The 18,424-nt window shown below is 42.0% G+C and overlaps 1 protein-coding gene and 1 long non-coding RNA gene across 2 annotated transcripts in view; both read left to right on the top strand.

Annotated features, from left to right (window-relative positions):
• Positions 1-18,424, top strand: part of LOC142671139 (uncharacterized) — a gene marked incomplete at its 5' end in the record, with an annotated part of 46,978 nt that overhangs the window by 3,981 nt on the left and 24,573 nt on the right. The window lies entirely within an intron of this gene.
• On the top strand, positions 9,714-10,693 carry LOC142671141 (uncharacterized). The gene is made up of 3 exons (XR_012851798.1): positions 9,714-10,240; positions 10,324-10,411; positions 10,504-10,693. It is a non-coding gene; the product is annotated as an uncharacterized LOC142671141 (long non-coding RNA).

Below are 18,424 nucleotides of genomic sequence, written 5' to 3'. Positions count from 1 at the left end.
AATCCCCTGGATCCTGGTGACAGTGTCCTTAGTATCTCTAAGATAGGGGGCAAGGCTGTGACAAAGGATGAGAGCATCTTATCTACTTATAACTAATCCCTTGCGTGAGGTTATCGTTCCCCGAAACGATAGGTCTGCCTGGTATTGGACGAGATGTTTTATGAACCTTAGGCAAGGCGTAGAATGTTGAAAGGGTTGGATTAGGATTAAACATTCTTTTAAACTCATCCTGTGTGATGAGAAACTGTGATTTTGCCTCCGAAAGTAAGGAATGTAATTCACTAGTGAACTGTTCGGTAGGATTTTTTGCAAGAATGGTATAAGTGGACACATGATCTAAAAGTCTGTGGACCATAGATGTGTAATCATCCCTATCCATAACGACAGTGTTACCCCCCTTGTCAGATGGCTTAACAATGATGGATTCATTCTTAGAGAGTTCATCCAATGCAACCTGCTCCATATGACTGAGGTTACCAAAGACTTTGGATTTAGCGTATTTTAACCCTCGTAGATCTGCACTGACAATCTTGACAAATATGTCGATGTGGCCATATTGGGAGAACGGTGGTGTCATGTGTGACTTTGGTCGCAAAGACGAGAAAGGACCCGTGGCCATAGTAGCTCCAAATTCATTTTCATTAAGAAGTGCTTCGAGGTCAGTAAGAGTCCTCAATTCATTGGGAGTATTTGGAGTGTTCGGAGAAGGGTTAACTTTAAAATGTTTAAGTAGAGCTAACTTCCGTGCAAATAAATGTAGATCTTTGGTCCAAGTGAATTCGTCATAGCCAGGGGTGGGAGGGTATGAAAGGCCTTTCTGTAGAAGCGCCATCTGATATGGGTTCAGTTGGAAAGAAGATAAATTATATATCTGCATTCTGTCATTTTTAGTCATCAGGTCCCCTGACTTCAAGTCCCTCAACTCACCTGATTCCAACCCAAATTGGGTGGTCCTAATAAAGGAAACGGAGTATTTAGAGTAGATGGACTCTTCCCAGTGCCACTTGACACTGTAATGCTTGCTCCCAATGGTCCAGTGTTCTTCCCCGCTGTGAAGGGGGTGGTAACCGTATTGGTCGTGAACATAGTGGGTAAAGCATAGGAGGAGGAAGAAGAGGGAGCCGACATGGGTACCCTGGATGGATTTTCTTGGCCAGGTTGTATAGGGCATATTTGTTTATTTACTTTAAGAGGTAAAAAGGTTCTTTTTGGAGGATTATATCTCCTGTTATTGGTTTTTCTCTTTGTCCCCAGTCTCTTATCCTCAAGGGATGGCCTAGGGTCATCTGTACCGGAGATATCAGATTCAGAGTAGTCAGTAGATCTAATTTCACGATGGATAACAGGGTGTGTGTGTTTACGGAATGAATACGCTTGTCCCGTTTCAAAGTCTTTGCGGTCTCGTATATATTTACGGTGTTGCGTTCCTTCATTTCTCTTTGCAGGCTTTCCATATTTCTTTGTAGTTTGATTTCACAGTTGTTATATTCGGATTTGGTACTGAAGATTTTAATATCCTCAATTTCCTTTTGCAACTGGAGGTTAATTTGATCAAAGGCACTTTTTTCAAAGTCCAAGGGGTAGTGAAGCATGCGTAGAGAATTATCGGTTAGAAGGTCTTCCCACCCTTTAAGGATGTGCGCCGACTTTTTGTGCGCAGGCGCGCCCTCCTGGATTTCTGATTGGTGCAGTCCATTGGCCATTCTGATTGGCCTTACGACCCGCTCGTCTCACTATTGACGGCCGGTCTGTTTAGCCTCTTTTCATTGGGTCCCTGCGGACCGACGCCCACTGTCATGGCGGACCGAGGCTTTAAAAGGGTGTGGATCCACAATACGCCGTCAGTAGCCCCATATGAACCCCTGAGGACGCTACGTTCGTAGCGAAACATGTCGGGGGGGCTTCTCGCTATGTTTTATACGCAATGTCTCACTGACTGTCAGCCGCTGCTATGATCTTGTTTTGCAATTTCAGCGTACTGCAGACGCTGTCTAAACACTGACCCATTACACTGGACTGACTGTTTGCATCTCAGCACGCAGATCTTCTACTGCCAGTGAGCATTGGCTCGTTTTTAAACGAGTGTCGTTTTGTCTTTGATCATTTACTTATTTAATCATACCCAATAAAAGTTATATTTTATCTTATTGAATACTCCTGTATCTGGCTGGAAACAAGGGCAACCCTTCTCTATTTTGCCTAACCGCAGATTAGTTTCACTTTGTTACAGTGTTGTGCCTGCCAGCCAGCGGGGTCTCCCTTTCCCTTCTTTGCTATAAAAACCACATCAAAAACCGCTTGATTACACTTGATTTTGCGTGTTTGTGTGTGTGTGTTTGTGTGTGTGTGTGTGTGTGTGGGGGGGGGGGGGGGGTGCTTGCCGCTGATTCTTCAAAAGAGCTGATAAGCGGCTATGAAGTATCAGCGGCGCGCGTTAACACTCCGCTCTGCCCCACACACAGCTCTGCAGGCACGAGAAAAGTGTTAAAGGGATCGTCCAGTAAAACATGGCGCCGCACCTGTCCTCAGGTCGGGTGTGGTATTACAGCTCTGTCCTATTCACTTCAATGGAGGTGAACTGCAATACCAGACACAACCTGAGGACAGGTGCGGCGCTGTGTCTCCAATCCGGACACCCCTTCTGTCCTGAGATGACCCGACGGGGGAGGAGGGTGTCAGAGCCACCCACCGCCATCACTGCAGACAGAACCACAACTACGGCATGAGGGCAGGGCTTGTCCTGAGTGCACTGTCTCTTGTTATGGACAGATTTATAGTCACGTGAACCCCGTCTGATGAACCGGTAACCTAGGTCCGATCACATGACAGAGGGGGATCACCAAAAACCCTGTGAACCCTCAGCCCATCAATCCAGCCCTTTCCTGGTTATATCTGCTTCTGGGAAAGCTGGGTGACCACCATTACCCCTCCTACTGGAGTGTGAGAGGTTCATTAGTCACATCCCCAAACATACTCCAGTAGGAGGGGTAATTGTCGTCACCCAGCTTTCCCAGACCCCTGAACGGTAAATCTCTCTAGTTGTGCTGAGACTGTTTGGGAATGTGACAGGGGTCTGGGAAAGCTGGGTGACCACACTAACACCGGGCATATTATCACCCAGCATTCCCAGGACAGTTACATCATGTGTCCTTTATACAGAGTCTCCTGCACGACTACAGGGGGGGCCGTCGGGTGTGGGGGGGGTCACGAGAGCGGGGGTCTGTGAGATAGAGAGTGGGACAGACACACACATCTTACATGCAGTGCAGCTGGTCTTCATGATGGCGCCTGCTCTCTCCCTGCAAACAGCTGCTCTGCTGTGTGACTCTGACCTGCGTCTGCGCAGTACAGAGCCAGAGAGCAGATACAATGGATGGGAGCCGTTCATTGACTCCTATGCATTGTAGCTGCCGTATTCCATCTCTGTATGTGTCGTTAATCAACACATACAGAGATGAAAAAAAAAATGGTAGCCCCCATAGAGACGTAAAAGACAGAAAAAAATAAAAAGTACAACACAAATAAATACAATTTATTTTAATGACCTACTAAAAGCAATATTATATAAAAAATAAAATTTTCCGTGACACCTTAAGGACGCAGCCTAGATTTTTCAAATCTGACATATTTCATTTTATGTGGTAATAACGTCGGAATGCTTAAACCTACCCAAGCGATTCTGAGATTGTTTTCTTGTGACACATTGGGCTTTATGTTCGTGGTAAAATTTGGACGATATATTCAGTCTTCATTTGTGAAAAATTGCAAAATTTTGAGAAAATTTACAAGAAATAGCATTTTTCAGAATTTAAATGCATCTGCTTGTAAAACAGACGGTTATACCACCCAAAATAGTTACTAGTTCACATTTCCCATATGTCTACTTTAGATTGGCATTGTTTTTTGAACATTCTGTTATTTTTCTTGAACGTTACAAGGCTTAGAACATAAACAGCAATTTCTCATATTCTTAAGAAAATTTCAAAAGCCTTTTTTTGAAGGTACCAGTTCAGTGCTGAAGTGGATTTTAGGGGCCTATGTATTAGAAACCCCCATAAAACACCCCATTTTAAAAACTAGACCCTTCAAAGTATTCAAATCAGCATTTAGAAGTTTTTTAACCCTTCAGGCATTTCACAGGAATTAAAGCAAAGTGGAAATGAAATTTGCAAATTTAATTTTTTCAGCTGAATTTCAATTTTATTCAATTTTTTTCTGTAACAAAGAAGGTTTTACCAGAGAAACACTACTAAATATGTATTGTCCAGATTCTGCAGTTTTTAGAAATGTCCCACATGTGGCTCTAGTGCGCTCGTGGACTAAAACACAAGCCCCAGAAGCAAAGAAGCACCTAGTGCATTTTGAGGCCTCTTTTTTATTAGAATATATTTTAGGCAGCATGCCAGGTTTGAAGAGGTGTTGAGGTGCCAAAACAGTAGGAATCCCCAAAAAGTGACCCCATTTCGGAAACTACACCCCTCAAGGAATTAATTTATGGTTGTTGTTACCATTTTGACCGCACAGTTTTTACACAGCACATATTTGAATTGGGCTGTGAAATTAAAAAAATGAAATTTTTTCCAATAAGATGTCATTTTTGATAAAAATTTCTTATTTTCACAGGGAACAAAATACCCCATTTTGTTGCCCAATTTGTCCTGAATGCAGCAATACCCCATTTGTGGTGATAAACTGCCGTTTGGGCCCATGGGAGGCCTCAGAAGGGAAGGAGTGCTGTGTGTTCTTTGGAGTGCAGATTTTGCTGGATTGGTTTTCGGGTGCCATGTCGCATTTGCAGAGCCCCAGAGGTATCAAAGCAATGGAAACCCACCAGAAGTGACCCCATTTTGGAAACTACACCCCTCAAGGAATTCATTTATGGGTGTTGTGACCATTTTGACCCCATAGTTTTTTCACAGAACTTATTTGAATTGGACTGGGAATTCAAACAAAATTAATTTTTTCCAATAATATGTAGTTTTGGGTGAAAATGTCTTATTTTCACAAGAAATAAAATACCCCATTTTGTTGCCCAATTTGTCCTGAGTGCGGCAATGCCCAATTTGTGGTGATAAACTGACGTTTGGGCCCATGTGAGGCATCAGAAGGAAAGGACCACCATTTGGCCTACTGAAGCTTTTCTGGTGCTAAGTCATGTATGCAGAAGCCCCTGAGGCACCAGTACAGTTGAAACCCCCGAGAAGTGACCCCATTTTAAAAACGACACCCCTTAAGACTAGAGGTGTAGTGAGCATTTTGACCCCACAGGTACTGTGTAAAAGATAATGCGCAGCAGATGGTGCAGAGTGAGATTTGCAATTTTATATATATATATATGGCATGTCAGTGTCCGATATAGTGTGCCCAGCATGCGCCACCGGAGATATACACCCCATAAGATGTAATGTGGGTTCTCCTGGGTACGGCAATACCCTACATGTGGCTGTTATCAGCTGCCTGGGCACACAGCAGGGCTCAGAAGGGAAAGACGAGGGGGGATAAGCTGTGCGGAGTGCATCAGGGTAAGTAAAACTGGGGTAGATTAAAAATCAAGGGATGTATGATCAATTTTAAAACAATCTTTTATACAGAGCTCTGGTTATTCGGGACACGTGTCACATTGGTATATTGTGTCCCTCCTTATCGCCCTCTTATAGCAGACTCTGCACCCCTTTTGACTCTTTCCCTTTCCACCGGTTTTGGAACTTCTCCTGGAAAGTGTTGCCCTGGTACGATGCGTGTGGCCCCGCTTCCAGAAGTACTGGGTGCCCCCCCTTCCTGGTCCCTAAAGATTAGATTTTTGATAACCAACTCTTGAAATTTCAGGAAAGTTCCCGTCTGGCCTGTACATCGACGTAGCACGTAACGCATTGTACAATGCCATCTGTATGATGTGCACAAACAGCTTCTTATACCACACCGCATGGCGCTGTAGGGCTTCAGGGCTTGATCTTACAAGTCCACCCCTCCCATGTACCTACTGTAGTCCAGGATGCAGTCTGGTTTGGGGGTGGCCTTTCCTTCATGTATCCTAAATCTGTAGGTATACCCTGATTCACTCTCGCAGCTTATACATCTTCACGCCATACCTTGCCCTCTTACCCGGCAGGTACTCGTGGAATTGAACCCTCCCTTTAAAATGTACCAGGGACTCATCAATAGAAATACAATTCTCGGGGGTGAATGCTGGGAAAACCGGGCACTGGCACGGTCTAATAGGGGTCTCCGTTTATACAAACGGTCAAAACTGGGGTCATCTCGGGGTGGGCACGGCTCATTATCAGTATAATGTAAGAAGCAAAGTATTGCCTAATTTATTTATTTTTTTAGGTTCCAGTTCAGTTCTGAAGTTGCTTTGAGGGGCCCATATATTAGAAACCCCCATCAAACACCCCATTTTAGAAACTAGACCCCTCAAAGTATTCACAACAGCATTTAGAAAGTTTATTAACCCTTTAGGTGTTTCACAGGAATTTAGAGCAAAGTAGAGGTGAAATTTACATATTTATTTTTGACAGAAAATCCTTTTTATGCAATTTTTTTTCTATAACACAAAAGGATTTACCAGAGAAACGCGACTCAAAATGTATTGCCCAGATTCTGCAGTTTTGAGAAATATCCCACATGTGGCCCTAGTGCGGTAATGGACTGAAGCACCGGCCTCCGAAGCAAAGGAAGACCTAGTGGATTTTGAGGCCTCTTTTTTATTAGGCACCATGTCCGGTTTGAAGAGGTCTTGTGGTGCCAAAACAGTGGAAACCCCCCAAAAGTGACCCCAATTTTGAAACTAGACCCCTTGAGGAATCCATTGTAGTTTTCTTGGGGTGCATGCGGCTTTTTGATCAGTTTTTATTCTATTTTTAGGTGGCGTGGTGACTAAAAACAGCAATTCTACTATTGTTTTTTCATTCTTTTTTTTTTACTGCGTTCACCGTGCGCTATAAATGACATTCACTTTATTCTGCGGGGCGATACGATTACGGCGATACCGGATGTTTATAGTTTTTTTTATGTCTTATGGCGTTTGCACAATAAAATACGTTTTGTAAACAATCATTTACTTTTTGTGTTACCTTATTCTAAGAGCCAGAACTTTTTTATTTTTCCATCAATAAAGCCGTGCGAGGACTTATTTTTTGCGTAACGAACTGTAGTTTCGATCAGGACCATTTTTCGGTACATGCGACTTTTTGATCTCTTTTTCTTCAATTTTTTGCGAGGTGAAGTGACCAAACAATTGTGATTGTGGTACGGTCTATTATTATTTTATTTTACGGCGTTCACCGTGCGGGATAAATAACTAAATCATTTTGTAGTTCAGGCCGTTACGGACGCGGCGATACCAATTATGTATAGTTTGTTTGTTTATATATTTTTATTAATAATAAATGACTGATAAGGGAAAAAGGGGGATTTTTACTTTTAATACTTTTTAAAACTTTTATTTTCTTATTTTTACACATCTTTTTTTAACTATTTTTTAACTTTATTACTTTGTCCCACTAGGGGACTTGAGGGCAGGAGGCCCTGATCGCAATTCTAATACACTGCACTACATGCGTAGTGCAGTGTATTAGAACTGTCAGCTACTCACTGACAGCAAGCATAGTGGGTCCTGACGTTGTCAGGAACCACTAGGCTTCCGTCTATGGCATAGCCGGACGCCATTGTTTGGTGTCCGGTTGCCATAGTCACCATCGCCGGCCGCTATCGTGTAGCAGGCCGGCGATGGCGGATTAACCCCTAAGAAGCCGCGATCGCTATTGAACGCGGCTTCTGAGGGGTTAATCGGCGGGGAAGCTTCGCGATCGGTCCCGGCACATTGAGCAGTGATAGTCTGCTGTCGGAAACAGCAGCTATCACAGCTCATGAACGCGCCCCGCGTGAACGGCGCCGTGTTTACTCCATGACCTACTATTAGGTCACTGAGCACGAACGCTACAGTTAGCATGACCTAATAGTAGGTCATGGAGCGTTAAGGGGTTAAAGAACTGCAACAGTGTGTATATATGTATGTGTATATATGTATGTATGTGTATGTGTGTGTATGTATGTGGATATATGTATGTGTGTGTATGTATGTGTATATATGTATGTATGTGTGTGTATATATGTATGTGTATGTATGTGTGTGTGTGTGTGTGTATATGTGTATGTATGTATGTGTATGTATGTGTATGTATGTGTATATATGTATGTGTGTGTGTATGTGTGTATGTATGTGTATATATGTATGTGTGTATGTATGTGTATATATGTATGTGTGTATGTATGTGTATATATGTATGTGTGTATATATATATATGTGTATATATTTATATATATATATATAACATACGCACACACACACATAAATAACGGGTAAATCTATTTTAAAAAATTACAAAATTGTTTATTTTTCAATTTTTTTTGTGATTTTTCTGCTCATAATAAAATTGGAAAATATGGAATTAATTAAACTAATCTAGAAAATGAAAGCCTCATAAGTCTTGTAAAAATCAAAGTTAAAATAGTTGTGATATTCAAAGCGGTTGCAAAGTTATTATCGTCTAAAGAAGTGCAAATCAGAAACGGAAAATGTGACCTGGACGCAGGGGCATCAATGACCCCTGGTCATGAAAGGGTTAATTATGTACCGAAAATACAATTGACAAAATCTACAATCAATATATATATAAAGTATTTTTCGGCCTATAAGGCGCAGTTTTTAGCAAGAATAAATCTTGCTAACAAGTCCCTGCGTGTTATAGTCGGCAGTGCCGGGCCCCCTGACCGCTCCTTACTTAACCCCTTCCCGACCCGTGATGTGCCAGCACATCATCAGGCGGGGGAGGGGATGATGTATGGAGTGGGCTCACGCGCTGAGCCTGCCCCATACACTGCAGGTGTCAGCTTCTGACACGCTGCACTACCGGCTAGGAACAGAGATGGCGCTGTTTAACTAGTTAAATACTGTGGTCAATAGCGACCGCAGCATTTATATTGGTTTTCCTACGAAGGACATTTATGACATATCCACAGGTGTAATATCTCTAGAACGGGGCCCCCTAAGCCCCATTCCATCTTACCCGGCTCCGCGGTCTTCCGGCCACTTCACTTCCTGGTTACATGTTCGAGTTACGCAAACAGCGTAACTCTCTGAGCTACGCAGTTTCCGCAACTCCCATAGAACTGAATAGTAGTTACGGCTACAGAGTAGCACGCTACGCTGCTTCTATAACTGACATTCACTACTATGGGAGTTCCGGAAACAGCGTAGCTCAGCGAGTTACGCTGTTTCCGTAACTCATCCATGTATTGCAGTGTATTGTACCAGCGATCTAATGATCACTGGTTCAAGTCCCCTAGGGGAACTAATAAAATGTGTGTAAAAAAAAATAATCTAAAGTTAAAAAAAAACATTTCCCATTTTCCCCAAGCACAATGTAAAAATAAAATAATAATAATAAAATTGGTATCGCTGCATCGGTAAAAGTCCAGAACTATTACAACATAGCATTATTTGACTCACACAGTGAACGGTGTAACAATGTTTTATTTAAAACCCCCGACTGTCTGTATTCTTCTACCATATTACGTTATAAATGGCCGCTCTGTTGTAACGGTTCACTGGGATACGCTTCTTGTGATGTCATCTAGAATGTGGGCAGATTCTATTTCTCTGAGCGTGACATCCTCTAGAGAATCTGAGCGTGATGTCATGTGAAGGGCGGGGCCTGTGATCTGCATGTGTTCCGTTTGCACATAATGGCCCTCAGGTTGTGACATCATCAAGTTTATAAATTGGGGTCACACATTGACCGCGGTGTCAGTTTCTCTTGCTGGCTCTCATCATGGACGTGTCTCATATGAAGAAGAGGAGGATGGTGATGTTTCCAATGATGAGTGTTGTAGAGAAGATGGAGGTTGGCGGACGCCAATTTCCGGAGGACGTGGAGATGGAGGAGGAGGATGAGAAGATGGAGGCTGGCGGACGCCAGTTTCCAGAGGACGTGGAGATGGAGGATGGGAAGATGGAGGTTGGCGGACGCCAATTTCCAGCTCCTGATGTGGAGATGGACGACCTTTCGGGGGCTACGGTTAACATCAGGGCCTCCAACCCCCGAAAGAGAAAGTGGCCATTTTAGTAACATCTGCCACTTGGGGCCCATTTACCATCAGGGCCCCCAACCCCCGGGAGAGATAGCGGCCATCTTATTTCCATCTGCCGCTCGGGGCCCATTTACCATCTTTAGGTGAGGTAAGTGCCGTCCACTGATGATCTTCTCACCTCACGACTCTTCTACAGCCGCCTGGACACTGAATTTCTGATTTGTTTTGCAGTTGTCACCCCAACATCGTGGTCTTTACCACCTAAACCATCTGAAATTCCCATGAAGACTCCTCCAGTGATGAGCAGACGTGAGATCCGGTAAGTCTGACGTCTTCCGCTCGTCTTCATCTTCTCCTTGTGGTGAAGGTTTTGTGAATTTTTTTGCTTATTTGTATTTTTTCCTTTTCTAGGATCCGACTTTGAAAAATATGAAAAACGTTTCCGGTTTCTTCTGATCCAGGATCGAGCTGTGTAAGGGTGGACTGGCGGCCATATCCACGGGTGAAGAAGGACCCTCCCCCTCTTCATCTCACCGATCATCGCATGTTAAAGGGCCGGAGCCACAGAAAACCGCACAGAAATTCTACCAGATTCTATAATAAACAGATTTATTTTTACCATTTTTAGTGTTTTCATTTCTAGATTGGGGAATTTATCCAGGGAACCTGTGTTCTATGGGGGTCCGAAGGTTATAGGTGTAATACTCTGCAGAATATATCACACTGTATCTGTCAGGAGGTGGAGAGGACAGAGCAATGTTCTGCAGATCTGTAGAGAGGTCAGTGGTGTAATAATCTGCAGAATATATCACACTGTATCTGTCAGTAGAGGACAGAGCAATGTTCTGCAGATCTCTAGACAGGTCAGTGGTGTAATAATCTGCAGAATATATCACTCTGTATCTGTCAGGAGGTGGAGAGGACAGAGCAATGTTCTGCAGATCTCTAGAGAGGTCAGTGGTGTAATACTCTGCAGAATATATCACTGTATCTGTCAGTAGAGGACAGAGCAATGTTCTGCAGATCTGTAGAGAGGTCAGTGGTGTAATAATCTGCAGAATATATCACTCTGTATCTGTCAGGAGGTGGAGAGGACAGAGCAATGTTCTGCAGATCTGTAGAGAGGTCAGTGGTGTAATAATCTGCAGAATATATCACTCTGTATCTGTCAGGAGGTAGAGGAGCGATGTTCTGCAGATCTGTAGAGAGGTCAGTGGTGTAATAATCTGCAGAATATATTACTCTGTATCTGTCAGTAGAGGACAGAGCAATGTTCTGCAGATCTGTAGACAGGTCAGTGGTGTAATAATCTGCAGAATATATCACTCTGTATCTGTCAGTAGAGGACAGAGCAATGTTCTGCAGATCTCTAGAGAGGTCAGTGGTGTAATAATCTGCAGAATATATCACTCTGTATCTGTCAGGAGGTGGAGAGGACAGAGCAATGTTCTGCAGATCTGTAGAGAGGTCAGTGGTGTAATAATCTGCAGAATATATCACTATGTATCTGTCAGTAGAGGACAGAGCAATGTTCTGCAGATATCTAGACAGGTCAGTGGTGTAATAATCTGCAGAATATATCACTATGTATCTGTCAGTAGAGGACAGAGCAATGTTCTGCAGATCTGTAGACAGGTCAGTGGTGTAATAATCTGCAGAATATATCACTCTATCTGTCAGTAGAGGACAGAGCAATGTTCTGCAGATCTCTAGAGAGGTCAGTGGTGTAATAATCTGCAGAATATATCACTCTGTATCTGTCAGTAGAGGACAGAGCAATGTTCTGCAGATCTGTAGAGAGGTCAGTGGTGTAATAATCTGCAGAATATATCACTCTGTATCTGTCAGTAGAGGACAGAGCAATGTTCTGCAGATCTGTAGAGAGGTCAGTGGTGTAATAATCTGCAGAATATATCACTCTGTATCTGTCAGTAGAGGACAGAGCAATGTTCTGCAGATCTGTAGAGAGGTCAGTGGTGTAATAATCTGCAGAATATATCACACTGTATCTGTCAGTAGAGGACAGAGCAATGTTCTGCAGATCTGTAGAGAGGTCAGTGGTGTAATAATCTGCAGAATATATCACTATGTATCTGTCAGGAGGTGGAGAGGACAGAGCAATGTTCTGCAGATCTGTAGAGAGGTCAGTGGTGTAATAATCTGCAGAATATATCACTCTGTATCTGTCAGTAGAGGACAGAGCAATGTTCTGCAGATCTGTAGAGAGGTCAGTGGTGTAATAATCTGCAGAATATATCACTCTGTATCTGTCAGTAGAGGACAGAGCAATGTTCTGCAGATCTGTAGACAGGTCAGTGGTGTAATAATCTGCAGAATATATCACTCTGTATCTGTCAGGAGGTGGAGAGGACAGAGCAATGTTCTGCAGATCTGTAGAGAGGTCAGTGGTGTAATAATCTGCAGAATATATCACTCTGTATCTGTCAGTAGAGGACAGAGCAATGTTCTGCAGATCTGTAGAGAGGTCAGTGGTGTAATACTCTGCAGAATATATCACTATGTATCTGTCAGTAGAGGACAGAGCAATGTTCTGCAGATCTCTAGAGAGGTCAGTAGTGTAATAATCTGCAGAATATATCACTATGTATCTGTCAGTAGAGGACAGAGCAATGTTCTGCAGATCTGTAGAGAGGTCAGTGGTGTAATAATCTGCAGAATATATCACTCTGTATCTGTCAGTAGAGGACAGAGCAATGTTCTGCAGATCTGTAGAGAGGTCAGTGGTGTAATAATCTGCAGAATATATCACTCTGTATCTGTCAGTAGAGGACAGAGCAATGTTCTGCAGATCTGTAGAGAGGTCAGTGGTGTAATAATCTGCAGAATATATCACTCTGTATCTGTCAGTAGAGGACAGAGCAATGTTCTGCAGATCTGTAGACAGGTCAGTGGTGTAATAATCTGCAGAATATATCACTCTGTATCTGTCAGGAGGTGGAGAGGACAGAGCAATGTTCTGCAGATCTGTAGAGAGGTCAGTGGTGTAATACTCTGCAGAATATATCACTATGTATCTGTCAGTAGAGGACAGAGCAATGTTCTGCAGATCTCTAGAGAGGTCAGTGGTGTAATAATCTGCAGAATATATCACTATGTATCTGTCAGTAGAGGACAGAGCAATGTTCTGCAGATCTGTAGAGAGGTCAGTGGTGTAATAATCTGCAGAATATATCACTATGTATCTGTCAGTAGAGGACAGAGCAATGTTCTTCAGATCTGTAGAGAGGTCAGTGGTGTAATAATCTGCAGAATATATCACTCTGTATCTGTCAGTAGAGGACAGAGCAATGTTCTGCAGATCTGTAGACAGGTCAGTGGTGTAATAATCTGCAGAATATATCACTCTGTATCTGTCTGGAGGCTTTTTGGAATTTTTCTTGAAAATATAAACAATTGCTGGTAAATTTATACATTTTCTAACGACATAAAACAGAAGGACAGATAAAGTAATGCCAACAAGGGACAATATATTACCCCCCCCCCCATAAAAAGTGGGGGTGAAATGTCCGAATGTTTCTCTTATTCTGCAGATATAATTTTATTCCTTTATTTCACTAACACAGCAGATGATAACAGAGAATCACAGCTCAATATTTATTACCCCGATTCTGCAGTGTTTAGTGATATGACATATGTGGCCCTAGTGTGCCATGTGACTTATTGGACTCTTTGCGGAGCAACTCACGCGGCGGCAGAAACGGGAGAACAAATATGAAAGACCCCCAGTTTGTGCAAAGTGAAATTGAGCTGGGCAGCATAAAGCAGCCGTCAGCTGAGTGGACCCCCCTAAAAGAGCAGGGGGCCCCGGCATTTGCCCGATTCGACCATGTGTGGACGCTGGCCCTGGTCTGTGTCCTGAGAACGTAGATGCAGTTGACACCGGGACATGCCAGCGGCCGATCGGGACACCACCTGGAATCTGGGAGTGTTCGGAGGTATGGAGACCCTCCCCAAATGACCCCATTTTGGATTCTACACCCCTCAGGGCGAGCATTTAGGGCTGCAGTGAGCATTTTGACACCACAGGTGTTACATCGATTGTATTAGAATTGAGCAGTGGAAATAAAGTCGTTTTAGCTCAAAATTTATTTATATTTAAAAAGAAAGAAACGATAACAAGGAGTACATCAGGGTATATGTAATCTGTGAGGAGTATATCAGGGTATATGTAATATGTGAGGAGTACATCAGGGTATATGTAATATGTGAGGAGTATATCAGGGAATATGTAATCTGTGAGGAGCACATCAGGGTATATGTAATATGTGAGGAGTACATCAGGATATATGTAATATGTGAGGAGTACATCAGTGTATATGTAATCTGTGAGGAGTACATCAGGGTATATGTAATCTGTGAGGAGTACATCAGGGTATATGTAATCTGTGAGGAGTACATCAGGGTATATGTAATCTGTGAGGAGTACATCAGGGTATATGTAATATGTGAGGAGTACATCAGGGTATATGTAATATGGGAGGAGTACATCAGGGTATATGTAATATGTGAGGAGTACATCAGGGTATATGTAATATGTGAGGAGTACATCAGGGTATATGTAAGCTGTGAGGAGTACATCAGGGTATATGTAATCTGTGAGGAGTACATCAGGGTATATGTAATCTGTGAGGAGTACATCAGGGTATATGTAATATGTGAGGAGTACATCAGGGTATATGTAATATGGGAGGAGTACATCAGGGTATATGTAATATGTGAGGAGTACATCAGGGTATATGTAATATGTGAGGAGTACATCAGGGTATATGTAAGCTGTGCGGAGTACATCAGGGTATATGTAAGATGTGAGGAGTACATCAGGGTATATGTAATATGTGAGGAGTACATCAGGGTATATGTAATATGTGAGGAGTACATCAGGGTATATGTAAGCTGTGAGGAGTACATCAGGGTATATGTAATATGTGAGGAGCACATCAGGGTATATGTAATATGTGAGGAGTATATCAGGGAATATGTAATCTGTGAGGAGTACATCAGGATATATGTAATATGTGAGGAATACATCAGGGTATATGTAATATGTGAGGAGTACATCAGGATATATGTAATATGTGAGGAATACATCAGGGTATATGTAATATGTGAGGAGTACATCAGGATATATGTAATCTGTGAGGAGTACATCAGGGTATATGTAATATGTGAGGAGTACATCAGGATATATGTAAAATGGGAGGAGTACATTAGGGTATATGTTATCTGTGAGGAGTACTTTAGGGTATATGTAATCTGTGAGGAGTACATCAGTGTATATGTAATATATGAGGAGTACATCAGGGTATATGTAATATGTGAGGAGTACATCAGGGTATATGTAATATGTGAGGAGTACATCAGGGTATATGTAATCTGTGAGGAGTACATCAGGGTATATGTAATATGTGAGGAGTACATCAGGGTATATGTAATCTGTGAGGAGTACATCAGGATATATGTAATATGTGAGGAGTACGATGTGAGGAGCACATCAGGGTATATGTAATATGTGAGGAGTACATCAGGGTATATGTAAGATGTGAGGAGTACATCAGGATATATGTAATATGTGAGGAGTACATCAGGATATATGTAATATGTGAGGAGCACATCAGGGTATATGTAATCTGTGAGGAGTACATCAGGTTATATGTAATATGTGAGGAGTACATCAGGATATATGTAATATGTGAGGAGTACATCAGGGTATATGTAATCTGTGAGGAATACATCAGGGTATATGTAATATGTGAGGAGTACATCAGGGTATATGTAATATGTGAGGAGTACATCAGGGTATATGTAATCTGTGAGGAGTACATCAGGGTATATGTAATCTGTGAGGAGTACATCAGGGTATATGTAATATGTGAGGAGTACATCAGGGTATATGTAATATGTGAGGAGTACATCAGGGTATATGTAATATGGGAGGAGTACATCAGGGTATATGTAATATGTGAGGAGCACATCAGGGTATATGTAATATGTGAGGAGTATATCAGGGAATATGTAATCTGTGAGGAGTACATCAGGGTATATGTAATCTGTGAGGAGTACATCAGGGTATATGTAATCTGTGAGGAGTACATCAGGATATATGTAATCTGTGAGGAGTACATCAGGGTATATGTAATATGTGAGGAGTACATCAGGATATATGTAATCTGTGAGGAGTACATCAGGGTATATGTAATATGTGAGGAGTACATCAGGATATATGTAAAATGGGAGGAGTACATTAGGGTATATGTTATCTGTGAGGCGTACATTAGGGTATATGTAATCTGTGAGGAGTACATCAGTGTATATGTAATATGTGAGGAGTACATCAGGCTATATGTAAGATGTGAGGAGTATATCAGGGTATATGTAATATGTGAGGAGTACATTAGGGTATATGTAATCTGTGAGGAGTACATCAGGATATATGTAATCTGTGAGGAGTACATCAGGGTATATGTAATATGTGAGGAGTACATCAGGGTATATGTAATATGTGAGGAGCCCATCAGGCTATATGTAATCTGTGCTGAGTACATCAGGGTATATGTAAACTGGGCGGAGTACATCAGGATATGTAATCTGCGTAGTACATTAGGGTATATGTAATCTGAGCGGAGTACATCAGGGTATATGTAAACTGTGCGGAGTACATCAGGGTATATGTAAAATGGGCGGAGTACATCAGGATATATGTAATCTGTGAGGAGTACATCAGGGTATATGTAAACTGTGTGGAGTACATCAGGGTATATGTAAGCTGTGCGGAGTATATCAGGGTATATGTAATATGTGAGGAGTACATCAGGATATATGTTATCTATGAGGAGTACATCAGGGTATATGTAATCTGTGACGAGTACATCAGGGTATATGTAAACTGTGAGGAGTACATCAGGAGATATGTTATCTATGAGGATTACATCCGGGTATATGTAATCTGTGAAAAGTACATCAGGGTATTTGTAAATTGTGAGGAGTACATCAGGATATATGTAATCTGTGAGGAGTACATCAGGATATATGTAATCTGTGAGGAGTACATCAGGATATATGTAATACGTGAGGAGTACATCAGGGTATATGTAAGCTGGGTTGAGTACATCAGGGTATATGTAAGCCGTGAGGAGTACATCAGGGTATATGTAATCTGAGCGGAGTACATCAGGGTATATGTAAGCAGGACGGAGTACATCAGAGTATATGTAAACTGTGAGGAGTACATCAGGATATATGTAATCTGTGCTGAGTACATCAGGGTATATGTAAACTGGGCGGAGTACATCAGGATATGTAATCTGCGTAGTACATTAGAGTATATGTAATCTGAGCGGAGTACATCAGGGTATATGTAAGCTGGACAGAGTACATCAGGGTATATGTAAGCTGTGCGGAGTACATCAGGGTATATGTAAGATGGGCGGAGTACATCAGGATATATGTAATCTGTGAGGAGTACATCAGGGTATATGTAAACTGTGAGGAGTACATCAGGGTATATGTAAGCTGTGCGGAGTATATCAGGGTATATGTAGTATGTGAGGAGTACATCAGGGTAAATGTAATCTGTGACAAGTACATCAGGGTATATGTAAACTGTGAGGAGTACATCAGGATATATGTTATCTATGAGGATTACATCAGGGTATTTGTAAATTGTGAGGAGTACATCAGGGTATATGTAATCTGTGAGTAGTACATCAGGGTATATGTAATCTGTGAGGAGTACATCAGGGTATATGTAATCTGTGAGGAGTACATCAGGGTATATGTAAACTGTGAGGAGTACATCAGGGTATATGTAAACTGTGAGGAGTACATCAGGATATATGTAATCTGTGAGGAGTACATCAGGATATATGTAATATGTGAGGAGTACATCAGGGTATATGTAAACTGGGTTGAGTACATCAGGGTATATATAAGCTGTGAGGAGTACATCAGGGTATATGTAAGCTGTGAGGAGTACATCAGGGTATATGTAAGGTGTGAGGAGTACATCAGGGTATATGTAATATGTGAGGAGTACATCAGGATATATGTAATCTGAGGAGTACATCAGGGTATATGTAATCTGTGAGGAGTACATCAGGGTATGTGTAATCTGTGAGGAGTACATCAGGGTATATGTAATCTGTTAGTAGTACATCAGGGTATATGTAAGATGTGAGGAGTACATCAGGGTATATGTAATATGTGAGGAGTACATCTGGGTATATGTAATCTGTGAGGAGTATATCAGGTTATATGTAAAATGTGAGGAGTACATCAGGGTATATGTAATATGTGAGGTGTACATCAGGGTATA

This window comes from Rhinoderma darwinii (genome assembly GCF_050947455.1).
Source record: "Rhinoderma darwinii isolate aRhiDar2 chromosome 1 unlocalized genomic scaffold, aRhiDar2.hap1 SUPER_1_unloc_27, whole genome shotgun sequence".
Classification (NCBI taxonomy): Eukaryota; Metazoa; Chordata; class Amphibia; order Anura; family Rhinodermatidae; genus Rhinoderma; species Rhinoderma darwinii.
This window is presented reverse-complemented; position numbering and strand designations above follow the sequence as displayed.